At 40.1% G+C, this 20,912-nt stretch overlaps 1 long non-coding RNA gene across 2 annotated transcripts in view; it reads left to right on the forward strand.

Annotated features, from left to right (window-relative positions):
* LOC106781778 (uncharacterized) overlaps positions 1-20,912 on the forward strand; it is a 42,430-nt gene that overhangs the window by 18,839 nt on the left and 2,679 nt on the right. For both annotated transcript variants that reach the window (XR_011426764.1, XR_011426765.1), the window contains exons 2-3: positions 11,211-11,322; positions 12,090-12,268. This is a non-coding gene — a long non-coding RNA (uncharacterized lncRNA). The remainder of the gene's footprint in view (positions 1-11,210; positions 11,323-12,089; positions 12,269-20,912) is intronic.

Raw genomic sequence — 20,912 nt, forward strand, 5'->3', positions numbered from 1 at the left:
ATGGCCGAGTGGTTAAGTTCACGTGCTCCACTTCAGGGGCCAGGGTTTGCTGGTTTGGATCCTGGGCATGGACCTACACGCTGCTCATCAAGCTATGCTGTGGCGGCCTCCTGCGTAGACGATAGAAGGACCCACAACTAGGATATACAACTATGTACTGGGGCACTTTGGGGAGAAAAAAAAATGAGGAAGATTGGCAACAGATTTAGTTTAAGGCAAATCTCAAAAAAATAAAATAAAGTATACTACAAATTTTAAACTTGATTTGATATTTCTTCATATTCAAAAACCAAATTAGAAGTGGCCCAAGTCTCTCTCAACCCCTGAGAAGCCCCCTGCTCCAGCTGACTTGAGCCATATCAAGTCTAGGATTGACTTTGTTTTTAAAATTGCAGAGAAAAGCGACCCGCTTGCATGATGTTCAATTTGCAGTCCACGTTTAGACACGGCAAAAAACATCCTTGGGGGCAGACATGGCAAAAACATCCTTGGGGGCAGATAACAGTCACTAGCCTGGCCGAGGCTGCCAAGGAGGTCCTGTGCCTCCTTCCCCAGAATCAGCCTGCTTCAGATCCTCTCCGCTTATGTCCCTTACACAGTGGCTGTCACATGTCCCAGTGACCCCGCTGGCCCCCAGGGCTGAGGCTGTACCTGAGCGTGAGCCTGCGTCCTAAGTAACTCCCCGCCGAGCCGAGCTGGGTCACAGTTCTTTCTCGATAGAATCTCTGATTCGCTTTCCCAAGGTCAGGAGCTTGAGCTCATGTGTTTCAGGGACAACCCAATCAGCTTGTATTTAAAACAGAGACTTTTTATAATTTGGAAAAGAAGGTAGAGCTTCTGGGAATAGGGAAAACACAAGTTAAAAGCTTTCCCCCCAATCTTGGTTTGTATATTTGCAGTATAACAATAAAGGAAATAAAAATTAGAAAACCCTCAATGATCTCAGCATGCTTCCCTTCTAATCCTCATCCCTAGAGGGGTATATTCTCACAAAGCTGTAGCTTTTTTTTTTTTTTGTAGCACAACTTTGTAGCACAATACAAATTTGTGTTCTGTCTTTTCTCCTGATGTCATTGATTCCAAAAAAGAGAACCTAGCTTTTTAGAGGGAAGGAGTTACTTTTTATTCCCAAGATGGTGTAATATTACATAAAGTTTAGGGAAATTGAAAAAATTTATTCATAAGCCTGCTCTCCTTGCTAAACAACTTTTTTTTTCTTCTGAGGAAGATTAGCCCTGAGCTAACATCTCTGCCAATCTTCCTCCACTTTATATGTGGGTTGCTGCCACAGCATGGCTGATGAGTGGTATAGGTCCGTGCCTGGGATCCCAACCTTCAAACCTGGGCCGCCAAAGCGGAGTGCGGAACTTAACCGCTACACCATGGAGCAGCCCCAAGAAATTTAACTTTTGCCTTTCCTATCTATACTTTGCTCACCGCATCCGTATTTTGCATATTTTACATAATAGAACTATTCTGGTTATTGCCCACAGCATTCACAGGTTTAAAAAAAAGAATACATACTCCTACACTCTAAAAAACTCTAGAGATCTGTGTTGAGTTCTCCTTACCAGTCCTCATCCGTGTGCGTATTTCACTTTTACAATTGTAATCGAAGCATGAGTCCAATGTAATCTTTTTGTTCTGTTATTTTATATTATAAAACATTCAATATTTCCTTATAGTCTTTGTCATTTTTTCTCTTAAATTTTCTTTAAGACTTGAAAGAATTATAAAGGTAATTTATGCTAATTTGGTACAAGCAAAATAATCCAAAAGTTTGTAAAAGAAAAATTCTATCTGCCCCACATCCTACTCGAATTCTGTCTGCTGAAGTAATAAATATTAACAGCCTGGAGGGCTCAATCTATATTTTTCCCCCTCTATCTTTCAGATAGAAACTAAATATAAACAAATATACACTGTTTGGGACAAAAATAGTATACTATGCACATTTCTTGACAACTCACTTTTTTTTTTTTTAACATGACATGCATATTCCTCCAGGTCAATAGATACCGATTTAACTTCTTCTTTTAAATAGGTTTATAATATTCTACGGTAAGAATCTACTGTGATTTATTCAGCTATTTTCCTAATGACAAACATTCCTATTGTTTCCAGTTTTTTGCCTCTAAAAACAATGCTGCGCTAAAACATCCATCTGCATATATTCTTCCATACGGTACTTTTATTTCTGTGGAAATGATTCTCCAAAATGGGATTTACAAAACCAACAAACATGTATATTTGTACTTTTAAATGTTTAAATCAACTTTATTGAGATATAATGTACATACAACAAAATGCTCCCATTTTCAGTGTATCACTCAAAGAGCTCCGGCACATGTGCACGCCAGTGTCCTTTCCCCTGAAGCTTTACAAGCACCGGGTGGTCTCATTCCGTCCACTCTTTGCCGGTCTCACACACGAGTGTCAGTGTCTCCTCCTTGCCTAGTTTGTGCTTCCCTGACCGCAGAGGTCGTGCTGCTGGGCTTTCCTCTTTTACGAGTTGTCTGTACATTCCATTTACCCCTTTTTCTATGGGATTTTAATTCCTAGAAACTGTTTTCTGGGGATATTAACCTTTGTTGTAGATATTATAATGTTTTCCTGCCATATCCTTTGTCCTCTGGCTTTTTAATAATGTTTTTGTCATAGAACTTTACGAATTTTCAGTGGTCAAACATGACTATCTGCCTTCACGGCTTCTAGATTCCCTGGTAAGCATAACGGATACGTATTTCACGTCCTGTTTCTTCACTTGGGATATAAGTATTTCCCATTTGTTACAGTTCTCAAAATTATAATTGTTAACGGCTGCATAATATCCCACCCAGAGATGGCCCATAAATTATTTAAAATTATTCTCTTGCATACTTAAGTTGTCCTGATTTTTCATTTTTTATTGAAACGTCTTTGTGCACATGCCTTTTTCTCCTTATTCAATTAATTACTTTCAATAATTTCCCAGGAGTAATGTCTTTGGTTTTGAAGATTTCATGTAATTTAAAAAATATTTCAGTAATCTAAAGAAATACCAGCACAGGGGCCGGCCGGGTGGCGCAGCGGTTAAGTGTGCACATTCCACTTCGGCAGCCCGGGGTTTGCCGGTTCAGATCCCGGGTGCGGATGTGGCACCACTTGGCAAGCCATGCTGTGGTAGGCGTCCCACACATAAAGTAAAGGAAGATGGGCGTGGATGTTAGCTCAGGGCCAGTCTTCCTCAGCAAAAAGAGCAGGATTGGCAGCAGATGTCAGCTCAGGGCTAGTCTTCCTCAAAAAAAAATCAAAAAAAAAAAGAAAGAAAGAAAGAAATACCAGCACAGCATCATTAATGCTTTCATAGTTGAGTGTAAAACAGGGCCAGTAACAGACCTAGAGGTTCAAGGGATGACAAATCAACCCCAAATATGCCTAGAACCCACTGCCATCTGGTTCGTAGTGGAAAAGAAGCTGACGTTGGATGTTACCTGCTCTATGCTTTCGCATATCTCTCCCCTCCCATCTCCTCTTTACGCTGAGGAAACAAGCCCAGAGCTGAGCCGGTAGGGCCGAGATTGAATCCCACTCTGACTCTGCCTTGAATGCCTGGTCTCCACACTGTGCCTGTGAGTCAAGGAAAACTTGTAGAGCACAGAGCATGGCACAGTTTACACAAGCCCTTTTACGTCCTTTTCCACTGCGGTTCTTAGTCAGGTGAATGCCTTCTCACTCTTCAAGATGCAGATGAAGGGTCTCCTCCTCCAAGCCATCTTCCCCCACTCTTGGGATGGTCTTACCATTCACCACACTGTGTTTTAATCCATCATTTATGTCAGTCTCCCTGACTAAACCCAGCTCCGCTGCTCACTTTGGATCTCTCAGGAGAAGGGCAGGAAGCGCCTTTGTAGGGTGAGCATGGTGAGGCCACCAGCATGGTGAGACCAGTGTAGGGGTAGTATGGGGTGCGTGATGTTGTTGGTAAGCTTGGCTGGGGCCAGGTCGCCAGAGCCCTGGTTGCCATGCAAGAGGCGGGACTCACTCCCATGGCCAGTGTGGAGCTGATTGGAGGGGCTTAAATGTGAATAGACTTGGGTACGTGGTGCTTGTGTGCAGGCTGACAGAATGAGGGCCCAGCAGAGGCAGCTGGGACAAAGGAAAAGGATGAGTCTAGATTCTAGAGAAAAACTGGATTTTGAAGCAATAAGTCTTGGCCACTGTAGTGACTGCTGCTATTCAGGACTACCTGGATTGATTTCTCCCTTAAGAACTTTACAGGCCATGCAGGGCGGGGTGTACATGTGTATCGGGCGGGATATGGCAAAGCAAGGTGAGTGCTTCAGAGCTACGCCGTCTCTGGGGCTGGTCCATCTGGACTGAAATCCTGATGAGTGACCACGTGTAAGTTACCTGACCTCTTTATGTCTCAGATATTTTCAGCTTTAAAGTGAGAGTATGTATCTCATCACGTTGTTGGGAGGAGTAAGAGCTAAGGAATATAAAATGCTTGGTACATATGAGCACTCAATGAATATAATTGTAGCTATTATTGTTATGAGAATATTACCGGTTAGCCCAGAGAAAGGAGCGCTCACGTGGGCCTGGGGCAGCCACAAGACTTCATAAGAGTGGCTTAGGGGATGGGCAGGGGGCCCAGATCCCAAAGGCACAGACACAGAAAATCTTCCTTTGGGGAGAGTAGGGGGTGATCCTTATAGGGGAGAGTAGAGGAAAATGGATTTTCCAAATGCTGTAAGCACTATAAACTCAAGACGTAAATCTTTTCTTTTCCTCTTTGTAATCTGGCATGTGGTCAGCTCCCAAGTATCTGTTAAATAAACGAATGCTTCCAAAATATTTTTAAAATATTTTCAAAATTTTGTTAAAATTATTTTTTATTAAAAAACACTCATTGCAAAAATTTTACCCATTCATTAAAGAACCTTTGTAACACAGACATTGTCAAAACTGTCTAGTGAATTGAATTATAGTCACTCCACTGGCTTTGAGAGAATGATGTGGAAACTTAGGCAACATTTTCAAATTACTTATATTTACTATAAAATTGTTCAATGTAAGATTGTCCAATATAAAAATACCTAATCTATCCAAGCTTCCTATTAAAACAACCGCACACCCAGGCAAATTTCTGTGGGGCAGGGACAGAGGCCCTACACTGTGCCTTAAGTTCTAGGGGGGGTGTCACGCCCTCCCCACAGCTGCCTAGGTGCTCAGTGCGGACTGCAATCAGGGGTAAGGGCTCCCCCATCAGAGGGAGGGCCAGAGCCTACAGCCTGAGACTCCCTCCACCTTCAAGAATTAGAGAACAGGAGGGCAGCATACGACCCTGCCACCATGGGCACAAATGCCATCCAGCTCTGCAAGCTTAAGGCTCTAGAACTCTGGAGTGGGGAGTGGCTTTCTAAGATTGATTTCCAGGGGTACTGCCTCCCATCGCCTGATCTACTGGGCTACATGCAAATGAGCAAACCCTCGCATGTTGGTCCCAGGTACGACTGGTGCAAATCGGGCTCTGCTGTAGGTCTTGTGAATATGCAAATAGGCCAGGCCAATATGTTGATATTAATATGATATGTTGACCCTTCCTGGGATAGGGCGTGTGTTGGTAATTGATAAGATACAGTGCCCAGACCTGGGACTTAGAGTCATAGTTCATATACCCACCCATTCTATACACACAAACAAAAAGGAAGAAAATTACAATTTCTCAGAATCCCACCACTGCTAACATTTTGTTGAGGTTATGCCTGTGCTGAGTATGTATATATATGTGTTATGTTTTATATATCTGTGCAGATGTATTTTGAAAAAGTTAAAACAAAAACAATAAAAATGAGATAATATTATCCATACTATTGCATACCTTATTTTTCTCTTAAATGTAATAATAGATATATTTCTGAGTTTGGCATTTATTAACTAGATGGTCTTGAGCAAGTTACTTAACGCCCTCTGCTTCAGTGTTCTCATCTAGACAAATAAAAAAACGAGCATTTCATCACAGGGAGTTATGTTGTCAGGGTGAGATAAGATAACACAGACAGAGTGCTTCGTTAGGGTCCAGTAAATGTTAGTTATTACTATGAAGTGGTTAAATATTCTCCAGAATTTTAAATGGCTGTGTAGCATTCCTTTGTACTGATACACTGACATATGTTAAATGTATATTTATATGATATAAATATATTTACATGTTATTTATATTATATATTATTTATACATATGATATATATCTGGCCTATGTATTGAAATACTGATATAGTGGCATATGTATATACTGGCATACATTTATTTATACATATGCCTTAATATCAATACATATGTATTGTATATAAAACTAATTCCTTATCTTTAGCCATTTAGATTGTGTCTTCTTTTTCAGTATTATAAACAATTGTCTTAGTCCATTTGGGCTGCTATAACAAATTATTACAGACTGAGTGGCTTACACAACAAACGTTTATTTCTCACAGTTCTAGAGGCTGGAAGTCCAAGGTCAAGGTGCGAGCAGATCCGGTGTCTGGTGATTGCCTGCTTCCTGGTTTGCAGGTGGCGGTCTTCTCAGTATGTCCTCACATGGCAGAAAAGGAGCAAGCTAGACCTGGCCTCTTCTTATAAGGACATGAATCCCCTTTTATGAGAGCTCCACCCTCATGAGCTAATTACCTCCGAAAGGCTCCCCTTCCAAATACCATCCCAGTGGGGATTAGTTTCAACATATGAATTTTGAGGGGACGCAAACATTCGGTCCATATCAACAATCCTTCAGTGACCATCTTTACAACAGCACGGTTGTGCACATCATTGAATATTTCATTAGGATAAATTCCCAGAAGTGAAGTTGATGAGTTAAATAAAATAACATCTTAAATATTTTTCCAGTTGTTACATATTTTATTTTAAATACCAAAGTGTTAATTCAGGCCCGAATTTGGTGAATCAGGAAGAGCACCATCGGTGAGTTCCATTCATTTCTGAAACTTTCAGAAGGGGAGTCCTGTAGCGTATATGATTTCAAGACATCCGCTTGGGAGCAGGGCGATGTGCTTAGTTTCTCGTCATCGCTGTATAATATTCCTCCACTACATCTGTGTTACTGCCTCCTTTTAGTTGCTTCTATGTTTAACTATGCATTATTAATATCCAGATTCTACTCAACATCTTAGGCTTAACATTTGTGGGCTAAAAGTGGAGAGAATAATTATTATTTCCCTTGGATAATTTTCTTTGTGAAAATCCTAATACCATAACAAACGCTAAAATTATTGGATAAGTCAGCCTCAGAACTCTTAACTTTGGTGTGTTAAATTTTTTTCATTTATCTCTCCAGAAATCTTTAAAGACTGCCCCAGGTGCCCCAATGAGAAGAAAATCATCAACTGAAATTTTAGGAAAACTTCCTCTCTTGAAGGTTATCTCTATCCTGCTGTGCTCTGTACCCAAGTTTAGTCCCCAAACCCTGGAACTGAAAGCACTCTTAGAGATACCAGTCCAGCCCTCTCATTTTACAGAAGAGGAAGCAGGTCCAGAGAGGGGCAGGGGCTCGTCCACGCTCACCCACTTAGCTGGTGGCAGAGGTGGACTAGAACCTCTGTCTTCTGACGCCAAGTTCACTGACCTTTCTGCTTGAGCACAGTTTCCTAAGGCATGACCTTGGCCAGCCCCTGCCTCTGCTTGCCCTCCTTCCACTCGGTCCATACAATTACTGAGCAGACAGTCCTGTGCGAGCCCAGATGACTCAGACTTGAGGCCTGGGAGGGGGCAGGGCAGGGTGGTGCAGGAGTGGCTGGTTACTCACGGGAGGGAGTGGCACTCTCAGATGGGGAATTGGAGAAGGCCTGTGGCACTGGGCCAGTAGGATTAGGCGAGGAGCAGCCTAGAAGCTGTACAATAAGGACTAGTAGAAAAGAAGTCTGGAAAGGCAGAATGGAGGGGCCGGCCTGCCAGCCAAAGGGGTGTGGATTTTTAGTTCTGCAAAGCTGTGGAGCCACTGAAGGGTCTGTTTGCTTTGTGGGAGAAAATATAACATAAAATTTGCCCTTTTCACCACTTTAAAGCGTATAACTCAGTGGCATTAATTACAGTGTTGTATGACCATCGCCACTATCCATTTCCAAAACTTTTCCACCACCCTAAACAGAAACTCTGTACTCATTAAGCAATAACTCCTTATTCTCTCTTGCTCCCAGCCCTTGGTAACCTCTAATCTATTTTGTGCCTCTATGAATTTGCCTATTAAAGATATTTCATATAAGTGGAATCATACAGTATTTGTCCTTTTGTACCTGGCTTATTTCACCTGGAAATGTTTTAAAGATTCATCCATGTAGAATATCTCAAAAATTCATTCCATTTTTTTTTTTCGGGTGCTAAATATATCATGTTACTGTTTGCTTTTATTTTGATAATATATACATGACATAACATTAAACATTTTAACCATTTTTAAATGGACAGTTCAGTGGTATTAAATACTTTCACCTTGTTGTTCAGCCATCACCATTGGCCATCTCCAGAACTTTTTCATCACCCCCAGTGGAAACTCTGCCCCATTAAACACACCTCCCCATTCCCCTCCCCCGCCCCTAGCAACCGCCATTCCACTTTCTGTCACTGTAACTTTGACTATTCTAGATACATCAAACAAGTAGAATCATACATTTGTCCTTATGTATCTCTCCTATTTTATTTAGCATAATGTTTTCACGGTTCACCCATGTTGTAGCACGTATCAGAATTTAATTCCTTTTCAAGGCTGAATAATATTCCACTGTACGTATAGACCACATTTCGTTTATCCAGTCATCCTTCCATGGGCCCTTGTGTTGCTTCCCCCTCCTGACTATTGTGAAGAAGCCTTCAGTGAACATTGGCATACAACTATCTGCTTGAGTCCCTGTTTTCAGTTCTTTGGCGTCTATACCTAGGGTGAAATTTCTGGCTAATATGGTAATTCTATGTTTAACTTTTTGAGGAACCGTCAAACTCTTTTTCCCAGTGGCTGCACCGTTTACATTCCCACCAGTACCGTACAAGGACCAATGGAGGGTTTCGAGTAAGGCTGGAATAAGATAACGTTTCCCAGGCCATCTCCCTCCTGGCCTGCTGTGGTATTCTTCAGGGTTAGGAAACCGCGTCTGTCTACACTGCCTGCTTCTGGGCTACTGCGGTGCCACCTCGGAGGGTCTCTTTTCTTTTTGGTATCAGTACTTAATTTTGTAACGATTACCTCTCTCCTTAATCCTAATACATCCCCACAGTATGAAAATTCTGAACAAAGCAACTAGATCTTTCTTATTCTAACATATTTCTGCTTTGTTATATATTTTCTCTTCTCCTTGAAGACTTTCTTATTAGAGGCTATTGGTTTCGGGGAAAGGGTTGGTTTCGTGGCTCTGTGACCATGAGCAAGTCACTGAAATCTTCTGAGCTTGTCACCTTGTGCAGGATGTTGGCAGATGTGATGCGTGAGTTATTTTTTCAGAAGGCTGTCTTGCTACCTGGAAAAAAAGGACATGGTTATATAGCATATCTTCACAATACTTCTGATATTCTCAAACTTGCTGTTGAGATTTTAAAACTGAGATCTTAATTATATTTAAAGTTTTATGTCCAGGGGTGGTTTATGTCTTAAAACATTTTTAAATGATATATAGAACCATTCAAGTTCATATTCCACATGCATTTGAAATATTATCTTTTATTCATTTTTAAATAACAATATTTGTCTTGTCTTGAATTTTCCTCCTATAGTAGATGCTGATAAAACCATCAAGGCAGCTTTTATTTGTCACAATTTATATTTATGGGAGTAATCTTTTAAATTTGTTCAAGATCAGTAAATACCATGTAATTTTACCTCTATGCCTATATATTTACCTTCTTTATAGTAATATAAATATATAAATATATTTTATTTATATTTTTATATTTTATATTATATTTATATTTTATAAACTTATAAATATAGAATAGGAATACATTCTTTCTGGTAATACAAGGTAAGAAAGCAGTGTTTTCTTGTTGGTGTTGTTTTCTAGATGCACCAGCAGTTATTGATTTGACTTCAGTTTGATAAATTTATAATAGGAAGAGGTGATAAAATTACTGTACTTAGAAAATATTATATGTAAAGAAGTATATATATTAGAATATTAAAATAAAGTGCAAGAATAAAGCATTAAATATTTTATATATTGGCATTTCCCGATGTAAAAATTTCCTTACACCAGTTAATGCACAATTTTTATAAAGATTTGTATAATACAATAGCTTCCAAGATTTATATGAATTGCTTGTCCTAGATTGGAAAGTCCTAAGATATTATGTTTATGGACCCTGCTGACTCACTTGGATCTATTTCTCAGAAACACAGCTCCAGAACACAGGCTGATTATCTCAGAGCCTGCCGAATAAAGTGAAATATCTAGAAGCAAACAATGTTTATAGTTACTCTGATTCAGCACAATTTAGATTCTCTTTTGGCAAAGAAAACTAAATAATGCCCTGCTACTTCTCAGCCACAGCCAACAGAGAGAGCTTGGAGCTCCTTGTCCAAATGATCATCACAGCAAAGGCAGCCCCTGGAGAGAAGGGGGGGCGGGGGCAGTGTGGACACACCACACTAGATGGCCCTCTCTGGCAGCACCCTGTCTTCAGGTCACCCCCAAGTGGCATTTTTGTTTGCAACATCAGGACTGATTTGTACTGTTGTTGTTTTAATTTGAAACAAAATGAAAGAAACAAAAATTCAGATAGACACCTAAAAAAGACGGAAATTCTGACACGTGTGAAAATTAACAAAGGGAAACCTCATTTAAAATGGAGTCAGGAGGCCAAAAGGGAGAGCTCTCCTGCAGTACCACTTGAGGTCGATTATAGGAAAGAGAGTCAGTTACAGACCCCAACAGAAAGAAGTCAACAGGAAAGAATCATCAATTACAGGAAGAAAATGTACATTGCATCCCAAATAGACTACCTCAGCAACCGAGCCAATGAGAAGCCATCACTACCCTGAACTCTTGCTTTTCTCCAATGGACTTTTGTTCAAAACAACCCCTCCCAATTCCCTATAAAATAATGTTCTTCTTTGATTGTTGGATTTGCCTCTCGTCTGCCATAGCACGCATATCTTGAATTGCAATTCTTTGGCTATTCCTGAATCACCCCATTTTGCTGGTAAAATAATTGGCTGTTTCATTTTTAAGGTTCACATATATGGAGTCAGAAGTGGGATCTGAAGGAGGCGACTGCCAAGATAAAATGACCCCCAGAATCTAGCAAGTTACCTGCACTGAGCTCCTTGTGCTCATCGCTTCTGTGAGTGGCCACCCACTTTTGGTTTGGCGAGTCTCCTCACAGATTTTGACCCCCGCTTCCTTTGCATTCTGAGCTCTCTGACTTACTCAGGACCAAGAGAGGCTTTGTTCTCTCAGGGGATGGACTTTGTCCTCCCAGTTCAAGGCTCTGTCCTTGGGTTCAAGGTGTCATCCCTGGTGAGTACTCAGTAGTTTTCTGAAGGTGGCACAGTTCCTTTTGGGGCTTGGGCTTGCCAAAAACTCAGGTTTTTTCTTTGACTTTCAGATTCCAGCAACTTTCTTTTGTTTTTAGATTCCTTCAGGGATTAGGGCTAGGACTCTAGTAACTTTCTTGGTTTTCAGAGGAAATCTCATAAATGGGATCCCAGTGATCTAAATGTTCTGAGGGAAACCCTTCTTCAGGGACCCTGGCTGGGTTTATATCTGAGAACTTTGGGCCCCTACTTGGGCATTTAACTAAGTCGGCCAAACTGACCAAGAGTGGTTTGAAATTACAATGGCTATTATGGGGAACTTTAGATCTCCCCAAACTTTTTTTAAAAACCAAATTGGAAGACTTTAGCTCTAAAATTAAGCAAAATGAATGGTATGTTTATTTTATTTGGTACCTGGAGGCTTCCAAAAGTGCGCAATACTCTAAAATTGCCTTGTTACGAGTCCCATATCTAAAGTAGCCAAAAAACTAAAAAACTCAAGGAAACAAAAGGGCTTCTGAGGCCTCTCTTTCCTCTCCCCTGTTTTTTGTTTTTGTTTTTGTCTTATGCTCAGACTCCACCTCTGGTGCCGTCTTCTTCCTTCCCTTCTGCATCACCTCTATTGCTGAAACTTTGGCCACCTGAGCAAGTAAACAACTTAGTCCATCCACCAGAGACACAATTTGGATCCAACTATTCACTTGAATTTTGTACCTGAGAAATGGCTGAAGTTTTTGAAACAAAAGCTGTAAGGTCTCTGTGTCTGTCTATATGTTATGTCTGTCTATTTTCATACGTGACATTTTTCTACCTCCAGATTGTATTGCTAAGATTGATTTGTAAAAGAGCTCTATTTAATTAGCTTGCAATTAAGCACTTATAAATTAAGTATTCCTAAACCTCAGAAATATAATGGAAATTAACCCAATTGTTTTCAAGTTTACATGCTCTAGGATTAATCTTTAGTAAATAACATTTAGCTTAAGATTGTTGTTTTAATTGAAACAGTCATGTCTTTAGAGTTATCAATGCTGAATATAATGCAGACATACAACTTTCAATCTGCCTGAGTTTACTAAGCTCACGTTATCTCTGTTAGAAAATTTGTCAGCAAGAAAGTGACTTAACATGATGGTTGGTTGTTTAATGTCAAATCCAAGCATGATTGTTAAAAGCAAGTAACATAAATAAATATAAATAAGATCAAAGCTTATACTAGGTTAAACTAAATAATTGATCATTGAATAGCTAGATAACTTTTAAATAAGATGAACATTAATTACTGAACACAGGCTTATCTACTTTTGGCTTCCTATTCCAGAGAAACTAAAGATATTTGAATTTATTGGTGAACATGTTTTATGCAACACTGAGAAATTTTCTATAAGAAAAGGCACATTTCTAGAAATATATAAAAGATAGTTATAAGTTCTCCAAGCCACAAAATGCTAATATAGTTCACAATTGCTTACTTAGTTTTTCCCCAGAAATTAAGGATTCTAAGAGTTAGGAATTCTAATCAGGGCTTGTCCCAGTGGCCTAGTGGTCAAATTTGGCACTCTCTGCTTCAGTGACCCAGGTTCAGTTCCCAGGCATGGACCTATACCACCTGTCTATCAGTGGCCATGCTGTGACAGCAGCTTCATACAAAATAGAGTAGGATTGGAAACAGATGTTACTCAAGGTGACTCTTCCTCAGCAAAAAAAAAAAAAAAAAAAAAAAACAATCCTAAGTAATATGTGTGATAATAAGGGAAACGTCTACATATCTAAAGGCCTGCCCTGGAAAAGGAATTTTAATGTGTGGTCAAGCTGGCTAAAATTAAAATGAATTTATTAAAATGAGTTTTAACAATAAAATAAGCTGATGCAGGGGGCTGGCCCCATGGCCAAGTAGTTAAGTTCAGGTGCTCCGCTTTGATGGCCCAGGGTTTCACTGGTTCGTATCCTGGGTGCGGACATGGCACCGCTCATCAAGTATGCTAATGTGGCATCCCACAGAGCACAACCAGAAGGACCTACAATTAGAATATACAACTATGTACTGGGGGGCTTTGGGGAGAAGAAGAAGGGGGAAAAAAAAGAAGATTGGCAGGGGCTGGCCCCGTGGCCGAGTGGTTAAGTTTGCGCGCTCTGCTGCAGGTGGCCCAGTGTTTCGTCGGTTCGAATCCTGGGCGCGGACATGGCACTGCTCGTCAGACCACGCTGAGGCAGCGTCCCACATGCCACAACTAGAGGAACCCACAACGAAGAATACACAACTATGTACCGGGGGGCTTTGGGGAGAAAAAGGAAAAAATAAAATCTTAAAAAAAAAAAAAAAAAGAAGATTGGCAACAGATGTTAGCTCAGGTGTCAATCAAAAAAAAAAGCTGATGCAAAATTAAATTTTGTCCTTATTTTCTGTTGAAAAGACAAGGTTTTCTTGGGCTATTGGTCTGCTTTTAACAACAGATTGTAAAAGCTTCTTTACCTTTAAGTAATATGCCTAGAAAACAGAAATTCTATATTTTATCAAAATTATTTTCTGTGCTTTCTGTTAAAGGCTAAGTCTTTTCTATTAAGAGGAACTAAGGCTTTTCACAGCTATGTAACCTTCTATATTTGTCTTTGAAATACTTCTGTCACTTTGGTTAAATGGATAATTAAATATTGTTTATAATTTTCTGTGATTCTACTTCACTAAATGTCCAAAACTTTTTGATATTTTTTATATACTTCTCCCAAATGAAATTCTAAATAAAGTCTTTTTGACCTGAAAGTAGCTTTGGGAATTTCCAGAGGGCTCCTGGGACTTCTCAAAGGATTTTGCTCTTTCCTCTTTTTTTTTTTAAGATTTTTTTTTCCTTTTTCTCCCAAAGCCCCCCAGTACATAGTTGTGTATTTTTTAGTTGTGGATCCCTTTAGGTGTGGGATGTGGGACACTGCCTCAGCATGGCCTGACGAGCAGTGCCATGTCCACGCCCAGGATTGTTTTACTCTAGTGTTTTTGCAAATATATTTTATCTTCCAGGAAATTCATGGGAAAGATCTTGACAAATACTCTAGAATGCAGGTGTGTGATAACTTGAAGATCATCATACTGAACTAGATTTAAAGGACCCCTTTTCTCCTCTCCTTTGAGAGAAATGTATCTTTACAAGGTTAAGCATTTATCTTTTTCTCCCTACCTGATCCCTCCAGAATTTAGAAGTTCTTAAGTGTGCTTTCCAAGGTAATATATGTATTTGCATAAATTCAATGAGAATCTGTTCTTATAACAGGACACAATTGGAAATACTGGCTACATTACCAAGTCTTTGACTAGAATGTCATATCCTAGAAAGACGTACATAGACTCAGAAATGACCAGAAAGCTTTGAGGAACTCTTGGCAATAAGGAACAGCAAAGCAATCTTTAAAAATCTTACGTGGTTAATCATTATTTTTGCTGTATTTGTAAAAGTAGTCAACCCAAGTTTAATAGAAATTAGTTAGTTTTACTATGATTATCTTTAATAAAAATGGGAGTTGGGCCAGCCCGGTGGCTCAGCAGTTAAGTGTGCATGTTCTGCTTCAGCAACCCGGGGTTCACCAGTTTGGATCCCGGGTGTGGACATGGCACCGCTTGACAAGCCATGCTGTGGTAGGCGTCCCACATATAAAGTAGAGGAAGATGGGCATGGATGTTAGCTCAGGGCCAGTCTTCTTCAGCAAAAAAAAAGAGGAGGATTGGCGGCAGATGTTAACTCAGGGCTAATCTTCCTCAAAAAATGGGGGGGTTAATTGTGGAGGGAGAAATTATGTTTGCACCTTTATAGATATTAAATTATAGTCTTATTAATTGTCTTTAAGATTTTGTTATATACCTGTTAGCTGGACTGGATCCTAAATTCTTCCAGTTTCCTTAAATGTCTGGCTATGATACACCAAACTAACATTTCTCACTTTTACTACCCATGAAATCTCCTTGGAAGGACTGTACTAGGTCCTCCTCAGTACCCAGAGGGCAGCCAAACTTCAGAGCCTTGAGCTTTGGGTACACATCTCACAGTTAAACCAGGCTCTACCTAACATTTAGTCCTGAACAAACACTGGAAACCTCAAATCAAATTGACCAGAAAGAGAAGCAGCTGACATCTGAGGCAGACAGCTTTCCCAAGATGCCTGGAACAGGCCTGTATACTTTTCTTTTACTGCTATCTCTCACTTTGTTTCTTCTCTCCCTTCTAAGGAAGGATAATGCCCTTGTCCATATTTTCCAATCCCTGTCTGATTACTGAATCAGAAACCTCAGTCTGTTCAGGGCAATAATAACTCCTTAGTTCACCCTATAAGTGATTTCACCGGAATTCCAGATGCCACTGTATGTTTAAATTGTTCTGCAGGTCCATTTTATAAAGTTAGGGTACTAAGCCTGCCTGATTTCATTCCTTGCTTTAATTTAACCCAAGCTTGGGCGAGAAAGACAAGATCTTATGAATCTTATGATAAATTCTGTAGGATTAATTATGATAAATTCTGTAGGATGGCCAATGTAAATCAGATCATTTGTATAATTGTTGATATACCCATATGTTTAGGCAATCTCTCCTTATGTAACAACAGAATGTCTGAGTATGGTTAAATAGTGGTGATGCCTTTAAGCCAGTGAATGAGTCCATAGATACTGTCACCTATGCAGGAGGCTTATGTACATCCCCTGGTTACATTTTCATATGTGGAGGCTCCGACAATAGCCTTTATGCCTGGGCATCTCACTGCCTTGACAGCTGGAGAGTACGAGGACAGTGTGCCCTTGCCATATTCCTCACCCTGTTCTCCCTTCATAACCAGTCAGAAGCCCCTCATTGGTCAGTTATACTAAATCCCTGTAATCTCCTCAAACAAGAACTTGCAGGAGGCATGTATGATTCTCGGTTTGCCTCCACAAGGAGAGCTTTCTTTCCATAGATCCAAGAAAATGATCAGGAATCTTCCCCCAACACTAGAAGAGTTGGCCGATTCCAAAGCCAAAGCAGTTGTGACCCAACAATGGTCGCTTACCTCTTTGGCCGGGGTAGTTTAGAAAACTGTGTAGCTCTTGATTACCCACCTGCTGAGCAGGGAGGTGTCTGTGCAGCAACAAACACCTCCTGTTGCACATGGATAAACAAACACCTCTGGGGAAGTAGAGACCCAATTACATAGAATTAGACAGCAAGTGTGTTGGCTGCAACAAATTTCACTCAATAAGCCACTACCTTTTGCTTTATTCAGCTGGTTACCCTTAGGTCTGGGCTCCTGGTTTGGAACTATCTTACAAATTGGGCTCATTATATTGCTTTTAATCCTGCTTTGTGTACTTGTTGTTAAATTCTATACCTATTGCCTGTTGAAACTTTGTAAACATGATATACCTAATGTGATAATTCAACAGTTTGAAATGGTTTCCAACACTTACAACCTCAGACAACTACAGACTTTGAATAAGAGATGCCTGAGGGTTCTCCCTCCTAACTTCCTTGTTACTCAAATGCGGCCCAAATGGTTTCTACCCACTATGTACTTTCCTTCCACCATGGAACATGACAACCAGGAAAGGTCCTTCCTGGCACCAAGGGACAAAACCATTATGTGCAGAGAATCTGACTCTTGATCAGTGATGCTTTCAGAGAAAGATCTTGATCAAAAAGGGAGAATGTGAAAATTAATAAAGTGAAACCTCATTTAAAATAGAATCAGGAGGCCAGAAGGGAGAGCTCTCCTGCAGTACCACTTGAGGTCAATTACAGGAAAGATAGTCAATTACAGACCCCAACAGAAAGAAGTCAACAGGAAAGAATCATCAATTACAGGAAGAAAATGTACATTGCACCCCAAACAGAAGTCCATTAGCTCGCAACTCAGCCAGTAAGAAGACATCACCACCCTAAACTCTTGCTTTTCTCCAATGGACTTTTGTTCAAAACAACCCCTCCCAATTCCCTCCTTCTTCCCTATAAAATAACCTTCCTCTGCTTTGATTGTTGGATTTTCCTATGGTCTGCCATAGCACATGTATCTTAAATTGCAATTCGTGGGCTATTCCTGAATAAACGCATTTTGCTGGTAAAGTAACTGGCTGTTTAATCTTGAAAGTTGATGCATGTTACAACATGGATGAACCTTGAGGACATTGTGCCAAGTGAAATAAGCCAGTCTGAAAAGGACAAATACTGTATGATTCCACTTATACGAGGTATCTAGAATAGTCGAACTCATAGAGACAGAAAGTAGGATGGTGAGTGCCAGGAGCTGGGGGAAGGAGAGAATGGAGAGTTAGTGTTTCTTGGGGACAGATTTTCAGCTGGGGAAGATGAAAAAGTTCTGTAGCTGGATGGTGGGTGTTGGTTGCACAACAACGTGAATGTACTTAATGCTGCTGAACTGTACGCTTGAAAATAGTTGAGATTGTAAATTTTATGTTAGGTATATTTTACCACAATAAAAAACAATTCAGAGAATCTACCCCAAATCCACATAGCTTTGTACATTTAGGCCTTGGCTTGTTAAACAGAAATCTGCTTAGTCTTCCTTTACTGAACACTGAGGTTTTTTTTTTTAAATTTTATAGATCATCGTAAATGTAAGGAAGTAGAGATTTTTTTTAGATGATTAATCCTTCCAGATTAAAGTTACAGTCAGGGCCAGTCCCAGGGGCCTAGTGGTTAACTTTGGCACGCTCTGCTTCAGCATCCCAGGTTTGGTTCCTGGGCACAGACCTACACTACTTGGCTGTCAGTGACCATGCTGTGGCAGCAGCTCACATACAAAAAGAGGAAGATTGGCAACAGATTCGCTCAGGGAGAATCTTCCTCAGCAAAAAGAAAGAAAGAAAGTTATAGTCAGACTTGGCTCAGATGCAGTGGATTCCATGGTGTCAGTCTTCAGGGCCATAACTCCACTGTGTAACACAAAGTGGCAAGGTAATCCTAGCCTGCATACAGACCACATGGAATTAAACTAGAAGTCAATAGCAGAAAGAGAGCTGGAAAGCCCCTCCCAAATACTTAGAGATTAAACAGTACACTAATTTTTTTTTTATTGCAGTAACATTGGTTTATCACATTATATGAATTTCAGGTGTACCTCGTAATATATGTCAAATTCTGCGTAGAATTTGTTCATGTTCACCACCCAAAGACTAATTACTATCTGTCACCACACACATATAAACAACACACTTCTAAATAACACATGGGTCAAAGAAGAAATCTCAAGAGAAATTTAAAAATATTTTGAATATTCAAAGAACTCTTAAAACTCAACAGTAAGAAAAGGAACAACCTGATTAAAAAATGAGCAAAACACCTGAATAGACACCTCACCAATGAAGATGTAGAGATGGCATATAAGCATATGAAAAGAGGCTCTACATCATATGCCATCACCAGGGAATTATAAATTAGAAAACAAAGAGATACCAATACACAAGTATCAGAATGGCCAAAATTCAAAACACTGACGTTAAATGCTGACAAGGATGTGGAGCAACATGCATTCATTGCTGGTGGGAATGCAAAATGGTAGACGCTCTGGAAGACAGTTTGGCAATTTCTTATAAAACTAAACATATTCTTACCAAATGATCTAGCAATCATACTCCTTGGTATTTACCCAAAGGAGTTGAAAACTTATGTCCACATAAAAACCTGCACGTGGATATTTATGGCAGCTTTATTCATAATTGCCCAAACTTGGAAGCAACCAAGATGTCCCTCACTAAGTGAATGCCTGTGGTACACCCAGGCAATGGAATATTATTCAGCACTAAAAAGAAATGAGCTACCAAGCCGCAAATACACAAAGGAAACATATATATATATATATAACTGAGTGAAAGAAGCCAATCCGAAAATGCTACGAACTATATGATTCCAACTATATGACATTCTGGCAAAAGCAAAACCATGGAGACAGCAAATGAGCAGTGCTTGCCAGGGTTTCTGGCAGAGGGATGTGGGAACTCTGTACTCTGCTCAGTTTTGCTATGAACCTAAAACTGCTGTAAAAAAAAAATGTCTGGAATTAGATAGTGGTGATGGTTGCATGGCTCGGTGATGGTTGCATGGCTCTGTGAAGGTACTGAATTGTACACTGTAAAAGGGTAGCTTTTAAGGTATGTCAGTTATATCTCAAAGCTGTTATAAAAAAGATAACTATAAGGTTGTTTTGTAGATTAAAGAAGATCATGCAGCATTTTATACATATATTATAACACTTAGTAAATATTGTTTTATAACTGCTTGTCCCTTTCCACATATGGACATAAACCTCTCCATTTTTTCATCTTTGTATTCTCAGTGCTTAGCAGTACCTTACACTTAGAAGTTGCTCAGTAAAGGTTTAATGAAGGAATTGGAGGTGAGAGATAAAGTGGAGAGAAGGATTACAGATGACTCCAGGGTTTCTAGTCTGGACAAATAGATGGATTGTGACCAACAGGGACTTCAATATGGGAAGCGGGTTTCATTTTGTTTGTTTATATGTTGAGTAAAGCACACTATATTTCAAACAAATTGTATTTGAGTAGTCTGTGGAATGTCCTGGTTAATTTATCCAAATAGTAATGATACTGACCCTGATATAAGGTTCCCTATATTAAACCCAGCATATATGGGGTTAAAACCAAAACACTCATTCCCTGCTTATTCCCTGGCTTCCTGCCTCCAGAATCCACTATCTTCCATGGAGACACACACCGCCAAGGACAAGCACCTGAATTCATTATCTCCTCCCTGCAAAGAGATACAGCCTGTTGGGAAAGCTGCTGACCAGCAAGGTCATGGGTTCCCTCCTCTCTCAAGTAGTCTCAAGGCCAAAGACAGGCTGGTGGGAAAGCTTCAACCAGCAAGGCCATATGCTCCCCCTCCCCTACATAAAACGCCAAATAAAAACCCTTCCTTTTAGCTTTTTGGGGAGCTTGAGATTTCAGCATTAGCTCCCCTCTCTCCTTGCTCAGCGCTGTGCAATAATGAAATTCCTACTTTCTTCCACTACCCCCGGTGTCAGAGATTGGCTTGCTGCACAACTGGTGAGCAAACTCACTTCAGGTTCGATATCAGTAATATGGTTTGTATACAGGTTTCAAGCTCAAGAAAGAGGTAAAGCCACAAAACATGCAGTCAGTCACAGGTTGCAAACCAGTGGTCTGTGGGCCAAATCCATACTACTAATGGGTTTCATTGGCCAGAGCAATTTTTTTAATTGGCAATTTTAGAGGAGTTTTAGCTTCCTGGGAAAATTGAGCAGGAGGTACAGGGAGTTCCCCTACACTCCCTGCCTCCCCACACACACAGCCTCCCCCACTATCAACATTCTCCCCCAGAGTGGCGCACTTGTTACAGTCGATAAGCCTACGTTGACACATTATTATCACCTGAGTCTATAATTTACA

Source organism: Equus caballus, chromosome 16, assembly GCF_041296265.1.
Source record: "Equus caballus isolate H_3958 breed thoroughbred chromosome 16, TB-T2T, whole genome shotgun sequence".
NCBI lineage: Eukaryota > Metazoa > Chordata > Mammalia > Perissodactyla > Equidae > Equus > Equus caballus.